The sequence below is a fragment of the Rousettus aegyptiacus genome, unplaced genomic scaffold (assembly GCF_014176215.1).
Source record: "Rousettus aegyptiacus isolate mRouAeg1 unplaced genomic scaffold, mRouAeg1.p scaffold_m13_p_1, whole genome shotgun sequence".
Classification (NCBI taxonomy): Eukaryota; Metazoa; Chordata; class Mammalia; order Chiroptera; family Pteropodidae; genus Rousettus; species Rousettus aegyptiacus.
In genome coordinates, this window is record NW_023416284.1 from 44,016,706 (window position 1) to 44,037,687 (window position 20,982).

Here is a 20,982-nt window from a genome sequence, read left to right on the forward strand (position 1 = left end):
GAGCTTGTTGTCACAAGTCTTTGCAAAGATAAACTAGCCTTGTTGATTTCACTGAAGCAGACCTGACCAATTAAATGACTTCAGAACACTGAAAATACTATCCCTGTGAAATCTTTATAACCACTAATCAGTAAAAGACTCATCTTCTGAAACTGCTTTGGTATTTCTTTTTCACCTGAAAGGTCAGCAGCCAGTATATTGATCAAAAAGGAAAAGAAAGCAGACCCTATCTCACTTGGAAGTGTTTTCAAGGTTCACTGCTACACACCCGGTAAACATAAAATGACAAAGCGTGTCTCTTCCAAAGGATTATCTTCCAGCTATTTAGGTGGCTTCCACTTCACACCTCCAGAGCAAATCTTGGAATCCGAAAGCCCAGAATGTTTATGGTGTTCTGCGAAAAATCTAACCCCTAGAAACACTACTCAGGCATCCCACAAGTCCCAAGGCCATATATTCTCCAAGGAACCTGCAGAACTTACTGTCCTAGAAAACCAAGCGGGCAGATTTATCATGTTTCCATTAGAGTGTGTGCTTTTAAAATTATGGCATGGATAAACATCCAAAATCTTAAAATGTGAAAAACTTTCTGACAATATCATTTTTACAGTCCCCTAAGGAAAAAGCAGTGAAGTCCACAAAAACAAAAGCACAAAAATATTTATAACGGGATTATTTAAAGTAGGAAAAACAAACAATATATATGTTTCACACTAGAGAGGTAGGTAAATAAACTTGCATTCATCCATACTATGGAAAACTATGCACCATAAAAAGTTATTACAGTATGGGAGTAAAACTGTGAGAAGTCACTTGGTGAAAAAGCCAGATTATAAAACGGCATTATGTTCTATGATCTCCTTGAAATTTTTTTAAATTTATAGGTCTATACAGGCATAAAACAAAGTCTGAAATCATAAACAGTAAATATTGACAAAAATGTTTATCTGAATAACAGGTCTTAAGATTTTTTATTTTATTTTTATAAAATAAAAATATATTATTTAATTTCTTTAAAATGATAAATAAAAGTTTAAAAGAAGAACTCAAGAACTATAGCAAATTTCAAATCATTGCCTAGGAAGGGCCAATATCAGGCTTACATCCTGACTTCTCTGAAAGTAAATGTAAGAATGACTAACAGTATTCTCTATGAAACTGTAACTTGTTGAACATAGATTTGACAAATAAATTATCTAAAATTAATTCAAAAATAACTCTTTAAAGAAACAACTAAAAACGCAAGTGCCTAATGTCTACAGAAACTAAACATAGATCAGTGGAGATCCCATAAATATGTATTTTTCTTATAAAAAATTGAAATCATTTTTTATAATTAAATTGAAATTCATTTTGAATTTACAGCCTGTAGCTTTTTAATGACTTAAGCAAATGGTCAAAAGAAAAGGGAAAACATTTCTCTCCTCAGAGGCCCAAGTCAGGGTTAACAAACTGCATTGAGGCACCCTGTTTCAGCCATAAATACTTCGAATTATTTCCTCGGGCTTCATTCCCACAGTAAGAATGTGCTAAGGGCAGGACGGGCTGCAAAAACAAGAAAAGGACAGGTAATTCTGATTCAGGCATGTGGTCAGGGCCTTGACTTTAAACAGAAGGGACAGGCCTGAAGACCAAACCCTCTGGCAGGCTCTGTGGAAGCAGGTGGCAGCAGAGAGGCCATGAGCAGCAGACCGCAACAAGGGGAAGCATTACGTGCTGTGCTATTCCCAAAATCAAGTCAAGAGCAGTGCAGCCACAGGGCACAGTGGGAAGCTACAGGGTTTGGGGCTAGTTCAAAATAGCTTCACCTCTCTGAACCTCAGTTGCCTTAAGTCACGAATGAAAGTTATACAAGAGCATCTTTTTATCTATAATGAGCTCTCAAAACTGTTTTTGCAGTTCTTTATATAACTGTTACCTCCATTAAGGTCTAATTAGGCTAGCTGTCCTTCGTAAAGTGGCTTGTCTCCTGGTAAAGGGAACAACATAAAAAAGCAATGCCAGTCAAATAGGACTTCCATGAGACAAACCCATGGTTACCCTCTTACAATTGGCATTTGTGTGTTCAATAATATTTTACTGACCAAAATTTACTTGATAGCAGGCATGGGGTTGAACTAGGGCTGAAAGGATAAGCAAGACAGACTTGGTCCCTAACCATTGGCACTTCCAGTGTGGCAAGCACCAAAGAGAGCAGCTTCATCTCTCTTCTCCCATGAGAGACTGAGCTGCATAATATCCAAGGTAATGGCTGGACCCTGCACAATACTAATTTCTCTTAAATAATCTCTAAATCTCCTATCCACAAATACACCTGACACTTCTCAGAACTATTTAAACAAACGGGTATTTAGTTTGATAAGTTCTACATGTGACTACCTTCCGTATCATTTGTCTACTCAATTATAAATCTGGCATGATGCTGTATTAAAACTAAACCAGTGGCCCACTGAGGTCTTAGGCAAGTCACGTATTACTCTGATTCTCAGTTTTCTGTTGCAAAATTGAGGAAGGAAGTGTTCCTGGGCAACTTTGATTTCTTCCAACTCTGAAATTATCAGATTTTATGATCATTATGTGCTACAAATCCTTAAACAGCAATTACTAGAAAATGTCTATTAACTTGGAATCAAATATGTGAGGCTTCATGGCAAACCTGTGTCTATGATCTCTCGACACCAACAGAGAGATCAGTTCTGTACTGAGAAAAGTAAACAAGATTCCAAGCCAAGAAGGAACTCGTTTGACTGCTTTCCTTGCCTTCCAATAATCAAAACAATAGTCTCTAAGTGTCTGCCTCTCGAATACCTTTAAATGTCTCAATTCAGCCTAGCATAAGCAGTATTTTCATCCGATTGGTAACTGCATGGCAACGTTCCCCTTTCAACGTTGCCTGACCCTTGCTTCATTGCTTTTTTTATTGACATACATCAAGCATACAGAAAAATATAAAGAACCACTGATTTTTGAAGAGTACTAAATTTGTCTCTTCATAGGGTTCCTATGACAAACACAATGGTAGTGATTTTGGATACAAAGGTCAGCCATAAATGAGGATAAACAGCTAAGCTAAATTCCAAAATATGCATGATACAGGCATGACACGTAAGCCTTTAAAGTATATCAATGCAGGTAACACACTCAAACAAACATACTGGTAGTCTCTGATTTATAAATAATTTTGCCTTATTAAAAATTCATTCCCAGTTCGTTGTTGAAATTTGGAGCATATTTTCCCCAAACACATACTGCTATAAATGTGGTTAAGTTTCCAAACCAACACACAAAAGACCAATTTAACACATAAAGTACCTGAAACACCATATATCTGCCCTGCCAAAAAAAAAAAAAAAGCAGAAAACAGTACTGCAACCAAAGAGAAAAATGAGTGATCTTGTTATCTCAAAAGCTGGAGCCTGAGAGAAAGCAGAGTGTAGGTTATTAAGGGGTACACAGATGGAGTGGTGAGAAGGTGCCTGCAGGCTGTTAGGCAAGTAAACTCAGGGATTTGTAGACCAAAGGCCAGGTAGGCCTGGTTTCAATCAAATCCAGGTTCCCCCACTTAAAAGCTGGATGCCTTTAAACATGTTATTCAACCACTCTCAGTCTCATTTTACTGATCTGAATGTCTGACACAGAGTAAGCATTCAATAAACAACAAAGTATTTTATTTTCTTCATTTGCTTGAGACTATACAGCTTTCATCTTCCTTGGTAGAAAAGTATCCTTAATATATAGCTAAGTTTATCAGTCATTATTAGAAAATTTTCACTTCCCACATAAAACAAAAATAGATTTTTTTAAATTGTCTACTCAAGAAAGTACAAGGAAGAGAACTGATGAGAATGTATTACACACGAGGAAAAGAGCCTAAATTAAAATAAAGAGGGGAACAAAGACGGAGGGGAAAGACAGGTATATGATGTGTGCAGGATTCTCCTGAGAGAATATATGAGTAGGAATTCCAGGTAATTTCCAGATGACTCATAAGCTGTCTAAACAAGAAGACTGCAGGGATAATAAGTAATAAGAGTGGCAAATCCTTAAACAGTGTTGGCGTGTATCCATACACACATACACACATACATACACACAAACACACACACACACGCACACGCACACGCACACATACGTGCTCATTTAATCCTTACAACCCTAAAAGGTAGATGCTACTATTATGATGAGGAAACCAAGACACAGAAAGATTAAATAACTTGCCCAGGATCAACTAAAGCAGGATAAAGCACAGACTCTGGTTCCGGATTTCAGAGTCTGAACCACTATTTTATACTGACGTTTTCATAGTAGTAGGAGGCAAGCCATTTGATAAGGAAATGTTTTGCACCAGAAATTCATAATTTGAGTAATATCTACCTATAAAGTTCTCACCTAGTAACATGTAAACATTGCATAATCATTTACTGGCAATGTTCAGTATTTGAGGTGAGAGTAGTTGCCTAACATTTATTAAGTGCTGCTGAATCCCAAGCACTGTCTGAAGCTATTACATATGTTCTACCTCATTTAACCTTCACAGATCACCTTTGTGATAGGTACTATTAAATCAATACTATAGTTGAGAAAAATTGAGATCAATTATGAGCCCAAAGTCACAGAGCTGGTAAGTGGCAGAGGACAGCCCCAGACCTGACTCTTCCTGGTTCTAAGTTCAGCATGCTTTTCATAACACATCTGGTATACTCAGTCCCAAAAAGGGAAACATGGACATGTTATATAATACTCAAGTAAAATTAAGTAATAGTAAGTCAAGTTTGATTTAAAATGCCAAAAATATTTCACAAGAAAATACTAAACTCTCTTTAGGACAGCTAAATGAACCCAATTGCCTGTTTCTCCACCCCACCCCCAGATTTGCCCCCTCCCACACACAAAACCCTTTCAGACCCTCTTTATTACTCAGCATCTAACAATGCCAAATCCAATATAGGTGCATAGAAGCAATTCTCCAAGAGCCTAAAACTGCTTCAGAAGCTTTAGGTTATAAAACAGGATAGGAACAAGTTCCATAGGTTTTCATTTTAAATGTCAACATCAGCAAAAAGAAAAAAAAAAAAAGACAAGGGACAAGACAGTAGAAAGAAGGGTGTTTTATTTTTTTTAAGAGTAGAAAGGTTTTCCAATTATACCCTAATAAAGCTAGGAGGGATAAAGGAGTAAAAGGGGTTTTTGTCTTAATGCCAGAGAGTTTCATATTTGAATTTTAGCTCTATTTATTAGCTTTGTTCGCTCATCTAGAAAATAATGCCAATAGGATGCAACTCTCTAGCTATTAAAAGATTAAGTAAGTATCAAATGCAAAGCAACTATGACAGCTGACACATAGTGAAAACCTACCAATCTTGAGTATCATCCTCCTGTTCCCTCTCTTTCCCATTCAGAAAGGTACGCTACACAACCCACAAACCTGAGGGACGTGACCTACCCCAAGCACATGTTAACCAAAAGATTACAAGACACTTATAAAGTGCTTCTCCCATTTTCCACCAGACCCACATCATGATTCCCATATTGTCCCAGAGCCTTTTTGCCTTTCTTCCAAGATATTTCTCCCTTTTACCATCTTGGTATCATCTTAAGTTGGGTAAACCAAGGGACTAGTATTTATTGTTCATATTTCTTTCACTCGAAAAAAGTCGAGGCTACCTATATAAATGTAAAAGACATGTACAACAGAACCACTCATTAAAAGGAGAACTTAAAACATGTGACAAGTAATATGGTGGTAGACTGAGGCAGGGAGATTATTGTTAAGAAAAATAGACAGCAACCTAAAAAAGCAAATAACTTGGCCCTGAAATTTCTGGCAAAGAATCATGGATTACAGAGCACTCTCTTCCTTCATTAAAGGAAACATACAAATTTCTGAAGAGAAGCATCAATAATTTGCCTAAACTTATTTATATAAGCCATTGACTGGAGCAAGAGTATCACCAAAGTCTTCCAAAATACTTAGTGATCTTTCACAAAACTACCATTTCATGTAAGAATCAAGTATTTAATTTGACCAAATTCCCTTCAATAAAATTTTTCCACTTTAAACCTCTACAAATGTACATATCTACACAGGATTTAGTATTTATTCAATAAACACCATGTGCCTATGTGAATGAGGATATTACAAAGAATGAGAGAGTACCTGTCCGCAAGGACCTTGGGACTACATAGTGGAGGTTAAGTCTACAAAAGAACTGAAGCACAGGCAGGCATAATGCCCCAGAAAAGAGGATCACTCACCACCCACGTACCACATGTATACATACCTCTTCTTGGGGGTAGGGATTAGGGATGTAGGCACATTTGAAGGGGCCTTTAAAGTTACAGAATTGTAACAGATGGAGAGCATGAAGTATGAGAAAAGCACATTAAAAAAGGAGAATGTAGAAAAATATAAGAAATGTTTGAGAGTCTAATGCAAACCAGTGAGTAATAAATTTTGGTACAGTGTAGGAGGCAGCAAATGGGAGAACAAGCTGAGAAGTTGAAGTCTTATCACAGAAGCCTTGAATACCACACTAAGGTGGAGTTTAGGCTGTTTTCTACAGGCAATAAGGGCTTCCAAAGGCTGGTGGTCAGGAAATTCTATGACCTGAGTTAAGCTGCAGGAAGATTACTCAATATCTGTGTAAAAGACAGATGGAGGGAAAAGGCTGGAAGCAGGGAGACTAGATTGGAGGTTACTGCAATCACCCGAGTAGAAGAAAGCTACATTAGTGGCAGGTATCGGTGAGAAGGCAAAGGTACAAATATACCTGGATGGAGCACAGAGAGGGCTTGGCCAGCCGTTGGAACAATGAAAGGGAGAGATCAAGAGGAGTCTAAGGCACCAGTGAGCAAGCTTTGGCTAAGTGCCAAACCTGACCTGCTAACTGCTGCTAACTGTATTGTACAGCCGAGGAGGGCTACAAATCATATATTTTTAAATAGTTGGGGAAAAAAATATTTTGTGACAACTCGAAATTCAAATTTCAGTGTCCATACATAAAGTTTTATTGGAACACCACAGTCACACTCATTGGTTCACATTCTGTCTGTCTGTTTTAGTTATTCAACAGCAGAACTGCGTAGAGGTGACAGAGGCAGCATGACACTCAAAGCTGAAAATATGTACTGTCTTTCCTTTCACAGGAAGTTTTCTGACCACGGGTCTAAGGTTTTGTGGGTGGTGGATAGAGAGGGCATTATGAGGAACAGAGACATCATCTATTGGACTGGCTAGGTCAGAAAGAAAGATACCAATTTCGGAGCAGTTAAATGTGAAGTGTCCACAAGGCATCCAGGTAAGGGAGCCTAGGATAAAATGGAAAGATCATCCCCCACAGCCCATTCCCCAGGACTGAGACACCTGCTATTCCCCCTGCCTGACACGCTCTTCCTCCAGATCATGGTGCCACCTGGCTCCTACTCATCACTCAGGTCTGAGCTCGGATATCACCTCCTCAGAGTTGGCACCTCTCCTCCTACCAACCTAAGCATTCTCTACCCATTAGCTTACTGGTTTTCTTTATTGCACTTATCGACTCCCAAAATTATCCTATTTATTTATCGACATGTTTAACACTTTAGAATGTTGGCTCCCTAAGGACAGGGCCTTGCCTTTTATTCCCCACCGTCCCTCCAGTGCCTTGAATAGTGCCTGAAGCCGCTCAACCAGTATCTGAGAAGGTAAGGAGTGAAGAAGAAATATAACTGAAACTTAAATGAAAGCAGGTCATCTGCACAGTTTTAGGAACAAATGAGATCTGCCGTCTGCAGAACCTTTAGAAAAGTCTTCCCTGGGGGAAGGAAAGAGATGAGAGGAAGAGGAGACACCAAGAGAAGAGAGCAAAGATACAGAAAGGAACGAAAGAAGTATTGAGTCTTCTGTAGCAAGACCGCAGTGGGATTCTGGGACATCTTTCGGGAACAAAGTGTTTAGCAACATCAACTATTTAGATAACAAGTGCAGAAAAGGGGGCTGATTGTGACCGCAAGAAGATCACTCAGGAGTGTGGAGATGGCAGTCAGGCTGCAAGGGTGAAGGAATGAGTGGGAGGCAGTAAAGGCTTTCAAGGCATCTGGCAGCAGAGTGGGCAGAGAGAGGGTAAAGGTGCTCACAGGGGCGATAGTGATAGGGATGGAATCCTTTTTTTTTTTCCATAAAATGACTCAAATCCCATCAGGTCATACCCTGTTTCAAAGCCTCAACTTTCCCTGCTATATTGTAATGAAGTTCAAAAGTAATACGGCCCAAAGGCCCTGCTTAATCGAGCTCCTCCCTACCTCAGCATCCTGCATGTTTGTCCTCTCTTCTCCATCGGCAGTGTTAGTTCTACCTCAGGTCCTCCACACATGTTGTTTCTTCTGGCTGGAAAACGTTCTCGCCCTCATAGCCTGCCTAACTCTTTTATCCTGCAGATTTCAATGTAAAATAATGTACCACAGAGACCCCTTCTCTTCTTACTGCCCCCCACCTCTGCTTTATAGCAAACTAAGACATCTCTCCCGCTCAGCATAACTGTAACGAACAGTTGTACAACTGTTGAATTACTGTGTTCTCCACAAGCAAGGAAGCTTCCTCAGGGCAGGAATCAGGCCTGTCCTGTGCTCACATAACATAATCTATAGACATAAACACGAAAACCTGAGAGCATTTTTATCTTTGTCAGTTTATACAACACAAGTGTCCTATTTCCTAAATCTACATCAAGTGGGCTTACCATTTATGTTCAAGCCGGTCGTGCTTCCTCTGCCCTGGCCCTCCTACATCTAACCAACCCGAATGAATGGTCATCCTAAACAACTAAAAAGACTGGCTTCTCTGGAGACACTACCATACACCAAACGAGTTTCCCAACTAGATAACTGATATACAGTGATTAGCAGTCCTGCATAAAGTTTTACAGAATAGCTTTAACTGATCACAATCAGTCAGGTTTTAACTTTAGGCACTGTGCATCTTACTTTCTTAAGTCTGTGTTTTGTGAATCAGCCCTAAAATGGATTTGCAGGTGTTCCTGGCAAAAAGATCCGGTGCACCTCTTTATGGTATGACTCACATCTGTTGCCTCCCTATGCGTGCTTAATAACAAGATTTTTCACTGGGAAAATAGACATTTGGAAGATTGTTTTCTCCCTGATTTTTTCTTTTGTCTTTTCTCTTACCATAATGTAAAAGATTAACATAACATTAAATTCTACTAATTTTAAAAAAATTGCTATAAATTACACCCTTGCTACAGTCTGAGCAAATTAACTGCAAATAAGCTTGCAGATATAATTGTGCTTAACTGGATGAACTGTTGTCAGTTCCAATACCCTTAAGCTCTTTAAAACACCATTAAAAACAAGAGCTGCATTAATTACAAATTGTTCTTCTCTATTTCTACTTTATACACTGGAACTTGTCTGAGTTACCCAAAGTACCTGAAAATAATACACCTAAGTTTATTTTTTAAATACCTACGGTCAGCCTATTCACCATTTGGACTAGATTTCCTTACCTACTGCCTCAACCCCTAAATACAAATTAGAGAGTTTTACTGTCTTTTTTCTTCTCAAATAGGAAGGCAAGGAAAAGAGAGCTAACTCTTTTGCTATGAAAGCACATAAGATGAGAATATTATCAAGAGCTTTTTCCCAACCGAGCGGCAACTATTGTTCTTGAGAATATGAATAAATGCAATATAAATATCACAGAAGGACTAAAAATATATTTAAAATATGATTAGTAGGAAGAGTCAATTTTTTGTACAATTTTGTATTTTGGGTAAAATATGCTTTAGGAAAACACAATACATATATGGAAATAGAAACTAATAAAACAGTATTCATGAGAAACTGAATATACATTTAAGAGTTCCCTGAAGTAGCAAATGTGCCTCCCTGGCACATGATCTCCTTTAAGATTTTTAATTTCCACACTACTCTGAAGACACCATTTTACAAACAGGTATGCCTGTGCCTCCCTGCCAACAGCCCAGCACTTGTTAAGTAAACTGAATCAATAAGAGCAACACAGTACCTTTATATTGACTTTCCCAAAAAGTCTAATATAGTCATGCCAAATTATATACTTTGGATGGCATTTAAAGTTAAATTAAAGGCATCTTTGTTTCTCATCTATTCCTAAAAATTGAGTAAAACCTAATTTATCACTTTTGGTGCTACCTACATAATAATCTGTTCTAGATTTCAGAAACTGCCTTTTTAAGGTTTTGATTTACCCATTTCTGATTGAAGCCTTTCTAATATAGACTGCTCTTTGTTTTGCATTTAGTGGATTGCATTTCCCTACAATCTTAAAAAGCACTCTGAATATAATTTGAGCTCTTTACTTTGTTTTCAAACACATAGCATGTTCACCAATTCCACCCCCCCCCCCGCCCCCCTGCCAAACACACACACACACACACACACACAAATAGCTCATACTATGTGCCTGGCACTACTTAAAAATCTTTAGGCATAGTGATTCGATCTTCAAAACAATCTTAGAGGTAGGTACCATCTTTATCATCATTTGATGGATAAAAAAAAAAAAACAGACGTAACTTGCCCACATTCTCAGCTGACATCAAACCAAGCAGTTTGGCTCCAGAACTTCTAAAAACACAGATTATAGAAATCAAGGCTAAAATACAATAAATGAGACTGTTTTCTATCTAGAGATATAATAAACTGACGAATAAATTAACTTGACTTAATCTCCCCCAGCCGGGTTCGATCGAGTCATTATTGCCTTCTTTGCAGATAGCCGCAGCTCCTCTTTTTTGGTTTCACAGAGACAACCTCCTCTCCCAGATCCTCTGGGTAACTCCTTCCCAGAAGAGTTAAAGCGCCTTTTTTGGAACAAAGATTCCTCACTGGTTTTCATTCTAAAGAAAACCTCCTTTTGAGCTTGTTCTATTGCAATCCTGATAGCAGCTTCTGACTCAACCCCACCTCTACCTACAACTTGCTCCAAGCAGGGTTTAGCTCTCTTCAGGGGTCCCCGTGCTTTTAATTCCAAACTTTACTATAATATCACCCATGGAGGTACTGTGTTGCTTACTGCATTATGGCTACGAACAGTAGGCTTATTTCCATGTAAACTTTCTTATCCATCTTCCAGGAATTTAGTTGGTAGCAAAGAGATTTTTGTATATACAAAGAATGAGTTAATTTCTAATATAAAAAAGGGGGAGAGAGGGAAGCTAATTCTTAGTCCTTGGACTATAAAAGAGTGCCAAAAGTTTTCTAAAAAATGTTCTACAATCACAAAGTAGGATTTACTTACCTGTATGTGTATAATCTGCAACTGAGAAACTCTGAATGAACAGGCCCAAGGGTCTTCGGCTAGAATATAAACTCTATAAGGGCAAGGATTTTTGCCTGTTTGTTTTCTCTTTATTCACTCCCTGAGACTCATAGCAGGAACTTAAGGCATATTTATTGAATAAATAAATGAACAAAGTGCTGTGTGAATGTTACTGTTAAGTAAATTCAGTTACCACAGATTAAAAATATCCTAATAGAGACCAGCTTTGTCTTCTGGCTAGAGTAGACTTAAAGAAATTTTCATTTTGCCTCTAAAGCATGTCTTACCTCGGAACTGGGCAATTTACTCACAGAGCACCAAAGGAAAAATGTGTGCCCACTGCCAGCTGTTAAGAATAACAGATCATAAAAACATAGAAGTATATATATCATAGAAATGAACTTAATGTTTGATGCTTTCTTGTTGCCTCAAACTGCTAAGAAAGCTGGTGCACTTTAGAGGGAAGAATACTCATAGGAAGTAATTTCCTGCCCCTGAAACCCAGTTATTTCAGCATGGCAGCTGTTTAAAACCCCATGTTACCATACGGTTTTTCAAGACAGGAAGCAATAGTGGCACACCTAGCTGAGTACAGGGGAGAACAAGAAACAGAAAGGAAACAACATGCCGAATGAGAACAGAGCTTGGCGGTTAGCCTGCAAAGTATAAAAACAATGAACCAATTTTTCTGATGGCTCCTATAATGGAATTTACCTGTACTCAGTAAAAGAGAGAAAGAGAGAGAGAGAGAGAGAGAGAGAGAGAGAGAGAGAGAGAGAGAGAGAGAATGAGAATATGAATATGAATATGAAGGGTATAGAAGCAAATAGCACCTTCCTTGGTCACCAACTTCTCTCGCCTTTTCTATCATTAACTCTTCTTCCATTTACTCTAATAGAAAAGAGTGAGAACTTGGTTATTACCAATCCATGGGAAAGGAAGTAGACTACGGATAACTTTTCTCCTCCACTTACTACTTTCCGATATCTTCTAATTTTTCTATACTGAGTTTTCCCTCTTGTTATGAGAAAACAATCTTTATGTTTACGAAAATTATAGAGCTAAATATGTTTGTGTTCTAATAAGAAAACTACACTAAAAAATCTTTTATGCAAAAAAATTTAATAACAATTCAATAACAGCAAAGCATCCATCTCTTCACCCAACATATTACCTTAACCCCTTTCCTCCTCAGCTATCAGTGTATCTAACAATTCGTTTATAAAAAAATCATTCTTCAAAATAGTTATAATTTGTGTAGCATTCACAATTTCCATGCATTATGTACTTGATTTTTTGCAACTATTTCGCGAGATGGCCAAAGTGAATATTTTTAGTTCCATTTTACAGATGAGGAAAATAGGAGACTGAAGTGAAATAATTTGCCATGACAGAAGCCTGGATCTTTATGTTCCCCTACCTGGCATTACAAAACAGGATTTTCAACCCCAGAGCTATTGACATTTTGAGCCAGATAATTGTTGTATGGGACTGCCCCATGATTTATGGAATCTTTTGTTGCATCCTTGGCCTCTACTCACTATATAACATTAACATTACCTCCTCCCACCTCCACCCCCCAAGTTATAACAACATAAAATGTCTCCAGAAAGTATAAATATCTCCTTGGGTGCAGAAACCATACTCAGTTGAGAAACACTGGTCTGAAATAATCTGAGACGTTCCTTCTAGCATCTCTACTCTGTAACAAGGCTCCATATACCATTGAGCCACGATAAATCACAGAGCATTAGATGCCGCTTGCTCAGCAAAATTCAGTTAACCAATTCTCCATCCACTGAAAACAATTTTTTAAATGTGGAAGTGAACAAGAAAATCTCGTACGAATATGCACATCTCAGATCAGAAATCTAAAAGCATATTATCTCACTAGAACATAACAAAGACATACATAATAAAGATATATAATATGTATATGGGGGAAAACGAAGTAGTTAGAAAATACAAATTTTGGTCCTTGCTAATAAACCTTATGAATACAGTAATACCTTACTACTCCCTCTATAAAAATGAGTATAAACCTACACATTTTATTAATACTTATTTAAGCTAGGTTTCTGTCCAAGTATGTGTTACTTAAAGCTATTCAGAAGAAACTGATAACTTTGGAACATTACTAGAATTTGTGGCCTAAACCACACAAACCTCACGATCCTCTTTAAACACTGTTGAAATTTCTTCATGCCATTTAATCTGAGAATCTATTCCTGTGAAAGCAGTTCCACCCTCAAAATTCCTTATTTTCACAAGCTTTTCAGCAAATGCTTGAATTTTGCAACTTAACTCTCCTTAACACCTTAAATCTGCAAAGGGTGTATACCAAATGAACAGAGATAATTACAAGTATAGCATTAGTCAAACTGATATTAAGACTGCCTAAATTAGAGCGAATTGAAATGTAGTTATATTTTGGGAAATGTCTGAGTTATTTTATCTATATATATATGAAGTATTTACTCTCTACCATTATTTTTCAATGGTAGTAATTAGTATATTGTGAAATGAGGAAACTTTATACTGGATTTTATTTAACATGGAGTGTCACGCTGCAATCCTAGTATTAAAAAAATACATTTTTGTAACTAAATAGAAAAAAATAAAATACAGTGAAAGTGCTTCATTAACACACGTAGAATTATGAAGTTGTGATTATTCCTATTCATAATATCCATAATCACTTAGGTATGATGTGCTTACATCTTTAAATGTAATCTTGATCTATATATAGGAGACATTTTCTCCATATTACAAAGTATATTGGACCCAAAGTGTCTAAAATATCCACCCTCCTGGTCTCCATTAACCTTCACCACAAAATACAAAAGAACACATTGATCCCCCAGTGAAAACAACTCTCCAGTCTTGGAAAACAACACAGTCACCAAAAGCAAAAGCGAGAAACAAAAAATGAGGTTTTGGAACAAAGACCAAAAGTTTAATCAATATAAAACTGTTCGTTTAAAAAATTTTTTTCCACTGTGTATATGCCCATAACGCGAATCTTTTTCTTAAAAAAATACTGCCAACAATCAGACTCCAAGATCATCTCTAATTGTTTCTGCATTATATTCATCATCACTAACTCTCCAAGATTTTAAATGCTCTCCTCCCCCGAAAAAAAAGTAATGATAATTTCATACAGCTGTAAACTCTTGCCACTCAGAGAAAAACCCTACAAGGAAAAATGTTAATCGCATATATCCAACCGGGGGCAAAACACAACTCATAGCCACGTATTATTAATAGAAGTGGCAGATCCTCTTCCTCAGAGACACGCAGGAATTTAGAGAACATGCAATCAAAAGAAATATACGCAAATAAATAAATAAAACTTTCTTTCAATTAAAAAAAAATGTGCAAAAACACCTGGTAATAATCACTTGCATCTAGGCTCCCTAGAGAAGTTCCTTAGTAAGCATACATCCAAGGAGCCCATCTCCCCGGAACCTTGGAGAGGTGCTTGAGAAGGGTGTTTACTACCGCTAAAGCGACGTTTCCCTTTGATGCTTGACCACCGACCGTACGCGGATGGGGTCTGCAGAGTGACAGCGGGCCAGAGACCAGCCCCAGTTTCGGTTAATCAATCAGTCTCTTTTATAGGATTCGCAATTCTCCTGGTGACTCTGTCTCTCTCTCTCTCTCTCTCTCTCTCTGTCTCCCTCTCTGTTCCTCTTCGTTGGGCCTCTATCTCAGGGTGCGCCTTTCGCCCTTCTCCCTAGAAGCCTAGGGCCTGGGTCCCAAACGAACCTAAAAGAGGAGGAGGCGTTTCCTGAGTCCACAGTCACCCCCCCCCCCACTCCCGCCGCAAACGTGGCCTCAAATCCCAGAAACTTTCCCTCGCTGACATGGCAAAAGAGGAAAACCGCTAAGACCCTAAGCCTCCGTCCCAAGGCCAGAAACATTACTTCTCCCGCCCCCCGGCAATTCTGCCAGAGCGCCGGCGGTCAAGTTCTCCGTGCAACAGCGAGGGACGTCAGACTTCAAGCCCGCGCCTGTATCTCGGGGTAGTATAAACAGGATGTCAGCGCGTTCCAGGCTTGTTTATGAAAACTTGGTGTGCGCTCTGAGGAGGGGGCGGCGAGCCTTAACCTCTCCCCTCCGGGGCCTTGGCCCCAGCCCCACGACCTCTCGGCCGCCGGCCGGCTCCGCTCGGCTGGAAATCCCCCGCCCGCACCCGCACGCCCCCACCCCGCCCGGGCCCTCACGTCCCGCGCCGCGCTCGCAGAGTGGCCCGGGGTGCGCGACACGCAAAAACCGAGAGCTGCGGCCGCGTCTCCTAACAGCGCCGCGCTCCGCGCTCCTCGCCCCTCGCTCCTCGCCCCTCGCCCCTCGCTCCTCGCCCCTCGCCCCTCGCCCCGACGTCCCGTCGTCCGTGGCCGCAGAAGGATCCTCCACCTCCCCTCGGTGACACTCACCACTTCCGTGTGCGCCCAGACCCGGGGGCTCCGGTCGCTGCGCGGGTCCCGATCGGGAGGCCTGCTCGCTAAACGACCAGCCCCCGCAAGTCCCCGGCGTGCGAGCGCCGGGGGCGGAGGTGGGCGCACAGGGTGGCCGACCAAGTCTAGGACGCAGGCCAGCGCAGTGTGCGGCTGCTGGGTACTCAGCGGCCGCCGCGGCCTGCGCTCTGCGACGCACCCGCCTCCCGCCCCGCCCGCTGACTGCCCCGCCTCCTACCCCGCGGCCGGCTCCGCCTCTAGTGGCGTCACGAGCGGCAGCCCCGGAAAGGGGGGGCGGGGGCCGCGGTCGAGGCAGCTGCGCGCAGGACCCAGCGCTTCGAGCCCCGCCCCCATCCGGCTTCTCTCGCGCCCCCGCCCGGCCTGTAGCTCGCCTTGTCTTCTAGAAACACCAATGGTGCAGAAAGTGAAATTGTCAGAGTTTGGCCAAACGTTGACCCATCCCAAATTCGGAGTGCTCCACATCTTTGTGCACTGGGATGCATTTATTACAGTCCTCTGCCCCTTGTCCCGACCGAGTAAGAGGTGAGCCGTGGAGCACTTGACTAACAGGAACTTAAGAAATAAATCTGCCAACGTTGACTAGTTACTTCAGATCCAACCTATTCCGTACTTAGAGCTTTTATAAATTAGAAAAAATACTTGTTAATAAGAACATTTGTTTATATTGAATGTGTGTCCAGCACTTTTAACTTTTTCCTAATCATCCTCAAAAGTAGGAATTATCCTCATTTTACCAATGAGGAAACAAATTGAGACTTAAGTATCCTAATCAAGGTCACACTATGCCTAGGATTCATACCCTGTAAACAGTCTGCGGCCAGATCCTGACAATATTACTTCCTAAATCTCTCTCCAGTCCAATCGCTTCTCCAAGTATTTCAGCAACATGATTGGAGCTGCCACAATTTCTCACCTGAAGGATTACAAATACCTCTTAAATTGGCACTGCATTTGCTCCAATCGCCAATTCTCCACAGTGATCTTCTAACAATTAAAATCTGTTCCTCATTCCTGAACTTAAAACACTCTGATGACTTCCCCCTGAAAATCCTTGGATGAAAATCCTCCTAGGCCATGCTTGGTCAGGCTTCTGCAGCTGGGGTCACTGTGAATCAAGGCTGCCCCACCTGCGGTGAGTCCACTATCCTTGATGACTTGGAAGGTTACCACAACTTACCATATAATGAGCCAGAAATGCTGGGCCTGGTACTGGTGAGTGAAAAGAGCATTCAAATCTAGAATCCTGGATTTTAGGTCTGGCTCCTACCATTAACCAGCTGTTACCCTAAACGATTTGCAGGTTACTCATAAAAGTTGTGGGGCAGACTAAAGGGTCTCCATGTGCCTTCCAGAAAGAGATAGAAGAGCTACCAAAGACAGGAGAATCAAGCAGGGAGGGTCATGGCCCAGCTACCTATAGTACGAGTGTGTGCATGTCTTGCTGCACCTGCCACTCAGGGCTGTTTACATAATTTTCTTCACCTGTTAAATTGGAACAATACCTTATAGGTATTATACTGAGGATTAAGTAAGATAATGTAGACCTGGAGCATGTAGTGAGCTTGGTAAATCATTGTTATTTTTACTGAACTGGCCTTAAAGAACAGGTGGGAGTGACATAAATAAAGAGAAAACATAAACCACAGTTCAGGTAAGACTAAGGGTAAAGAAAATAGAAACAGGAAGGCAGCAATAACCCCATTGTACTCAAGAATGACTGACTGCTCTGCAGGGCTCATGAAATAAAATAAGAATAGAGGGGCTTGGTTGAATTTAGATTCATTCCCCTGTAACAGGCATTGCACTAGGTGCTGAGGATGCCGAGAGAAAAAAAAAAAAAAAAAGACACAGTTCCTGACCTCTGGATGCTCACAGTGGAGTCGGGGAGACACATAAGCAACAATTCGATATGATTCATACTCTTCTAAAAGTGATCACAGAGGAGAAATACCAGCCCAGCTAGAGGAAATCAAGAAGAAAAGGAGCTACAAGCAGCAGACAAGTCACAGAAGCCAGGGAATAGGTGGCATATTCAGGAAGTAATAATTATGTTCTGCATGACAGGGGAAGCAAAGATGACCCTTATGCAAAAACGTTTCCCTACAAGAAATAGTGTGCTTTTGAGGTATTTAAGCAAATTTTTATTTTAGAGGAATCACTCTAGAGCAAGGTTTCTCAACCTCAGCACTATTGACATTTTGGGTTAGAAAATTCTTTGTTATGGGAGGCTATCCTGTGTATCGTAGGATGTTTCGCAGCATAACATCTTGGTCCTCTAACTACTAGATGCCAGTAGCAATCCCACTTGCTTTTCCTCCATCCCCTCCAAATCATCTCCCCAGTCCTGTCCCAGTTATAACAAAAAATGTCTTTCAGACATTGCCAAATGTCCCCTAGGGAACAAATATTACCCCCAATGAGAACCACTAACCTAAGGATAATGCAGAAAATGGATTGAAGGGCAAGGAGATTAGTCATATAGAACTGTAGAGCTGCAGGCTGCAAGCGATGAGAATATATCTAAGGTAATGAATGGACAAGGATAGTGGACCAGGAAGGTGTCAAAAGCCTGAGGAGACAGAATGGACAGTCTGTGGTGACTGATTAGATTTGGGTACTGATGCAGGAGAAATCTCGCTGGGAGCTGACGCAGAGTGAGGAATCCTCATGTGACTCCCAAATTGTTTGAATTAGTTGACAAATTAACCAAGAATGCCACCAGCTAAACTGGAATTCGATTTTACATTTGAGAATAAAAAAAAAAATTAAAGTTACTCTATAGGGAACATACGGGGCGGGGGGTGGGAGAGAGCACAGGCACATGTGTGCGCAACATAAAAGGAGAAATAGAAGTATACATCTTTCCTTTTAACACATATTATGTGATATGAAACCTGCAAACCTGCTACAAATATGCATCTGAATTGAAGTAAACCAAGTGTAATGAAGTAGACACTTCTTACTAGTAAATTCTCTTTGAAAAAAAAGGCCATCCAACCAGCAATCACACACATGGGGTTCACACATAAATCTTCATGGAAAGAGCATTTGCTCACCAGCCTATTTCTCTGCAAAATCTATTGCCTAGAACATAGTGGGAAAATATATTAGAGTCAAACAATGAGGTTTGCCTTTAAAAGTTTCTACTCAACAAACAAAACTAAAATAACATTGTACAAATCATAAAGTTTGATTTAAAGAGTTAGAAACTAGAGATAAAGTCCCCTGTAATTTTACAACCCTAATATAAACATATTTACCATATTACATATATTCTTGCAGTTATTTTTTTCACTAGGCATATTTCAATATAAGTATAATATACATGTAATTTTGTAAATTATTCCCTAAAGTTACTTTAATTGATAAGTATTTTTCCATGTTACTACAAAAGTCTTCATAACTAATAAATTTCTTGCTGCAAATAACAAACCTCAGAAGAGATTCACAGAAAAGGGACTATTGAATCAAACGAACTGCATATTAAATTCTTGATTCATAGATTCATATTGGCAAGTTGTCAGAGGACCTCATGGTAATGGGCCCTCTCTTTTTCAGATTTTGTTAATACCTTTGTTGCCTACACATTTGTGCATTGGGATACCATGAGTTATAAACCCTTTCCACAATTCCTGCAGATCGAGCCCCCTTGGCTGCCCCTCTAATGCTACAGTTCATAATTGTGTCCTCTTGGCTTCTGACAGTTAAGCACTTGTAATTGGACTCTGTTACTTGGGCGGAGCCCATCATGCCCATGGCTATTAAGGAACCCAGCTCTGCGACCACTCTCCAACTCTGAGGCTCAGTCTTCAGAGATAGTCTGTACTTTCTGTGATGCAGGTACCCCTCTCTGTAGTGCATTCTTAATAGTCTTTGTGAATGGTGTATCCTTTGGGCCTCCCATGGAACATAATCCTCTGGTTGGTCTTTGGCCTTAGATAATGTTTCCATTCTAGCATGCCCCTTTCCTTAGCTTCTTAATCCTTCCTCTGCCTTCTGCCAGGGCAACTCAGGCTTCTGCACTTCACTTAGGTTTTGGCCATCATGTTTTCCAGATTTCTAACAGCCATCCTATATATATTGTTTGCCTCATCTTCTAAGGTCCTTGGGAGAGTGTCAACTCCTGTGTCTTAAAAGAGGACCCTTAGCTCTGAACTCCAGAAACAGTTACACTTTTCTTGGGCAATATTACTTATCGATTGTGTAACTGATTGTATTTCTAACCTTTGCTTATTAGGAAGCTCAGAATCAAATCTGAGTCATATATGTAGTATATATAAGAATTTATAACATGGGGTTTATGTACTGTCCTCAAAACACTTAGTTTCACTTTACACTGACCCTTCAGTTGCATTTATTCAACACGCTAGCTGCCTAGCATTGTGCTAAGTATATGTATATTATCTCATTTAATCTTGGCTTCCCCTATTGTGGGATCTTGGGCAAGGTGTTAAATTTCTATAAGCTTAGATTTCTTTATCTGTGAGGATAATCATAATGTCTAATATCGGGGTTATCAAGAATTAATAATGATAGTTAATATCATTAGTTATTAAAAGATACTCAAATGGAACCAAATTTTTGCCAAAAAATCAAGATATCATAGATATAATTAGCTTAAAAGATATTGATGTACTAATTTCTTAAAAGATAAAAATCAGTTTATAAAAACAATATACAGAGCAGAATAATTATTAACAATGTTATTATGACTTTAATTGAAGATTTTTGTGGTTTCCTGTAATTAACAGTAACAGAATCAATAAAGCTAAATTATAATAAATGGCCATACAGAAGGGCTCGTGTGTGTGTGTGTGTGTGTGTGTGTGTGTGTGTGTGTGAATCAGCTGGATCCTGTCTGATCTCAGAAGCTAAGCAGGGGCAGGCCTGGTTAGTACTTGGATGGGAGACCACCTAGGAAGACCAGGTGCTGTAGGCAGAAAAAAATAAGGGATTATAAACTGACAAGGTCCTTGCAATCTGTGAGGTCAACCAAGGGTTGCCTCGCCTAAAAAATGAAAAAAAAAAAAAAGAATTTCAAATTCTCCCTGTAGTACACACAGCCAGTTGCCCCTCCTCTAATGCCCAAATCCTCCAGTCTCAACTTCCTGCATCAAGCACTCTCCAACCAATTCTATTATAGGTACCTAATTTTCCAAACCTAAGTTCTTCTATCCCCAAGAAGAATTCCGGTGCCAGCTATTAAGA

At 39.9% G+C, this 20,982-nt stretch overlaps 1 protein-coding gene across 9 annotated transcripts in view; it reads right to left on the reverse strand.

Annotated features, from left to right (window-relative positions):
- The window catches only part of JAK1 (Janus kinase 1), a 118,544-nt gene extending 102,599 nt beyond the window's left edge, over positions 1-15,945 (reverse strand). For all 9 annotated transcript variants that reach the window (XM_036234820.1, XM_016159132.2, XM_036234818.1 and 6 more), the window contains exon 1: positions 15,733-15,945. The gene's annotated coding sequence lies outside the window, so the exon portion shown is untranslated. The remainder of the gene's footprint in view (positions 1-15,732) is intronic.
- Between the last annotated feature and the right edge of the window lie 5,037 nt (positions 15,946-20,982).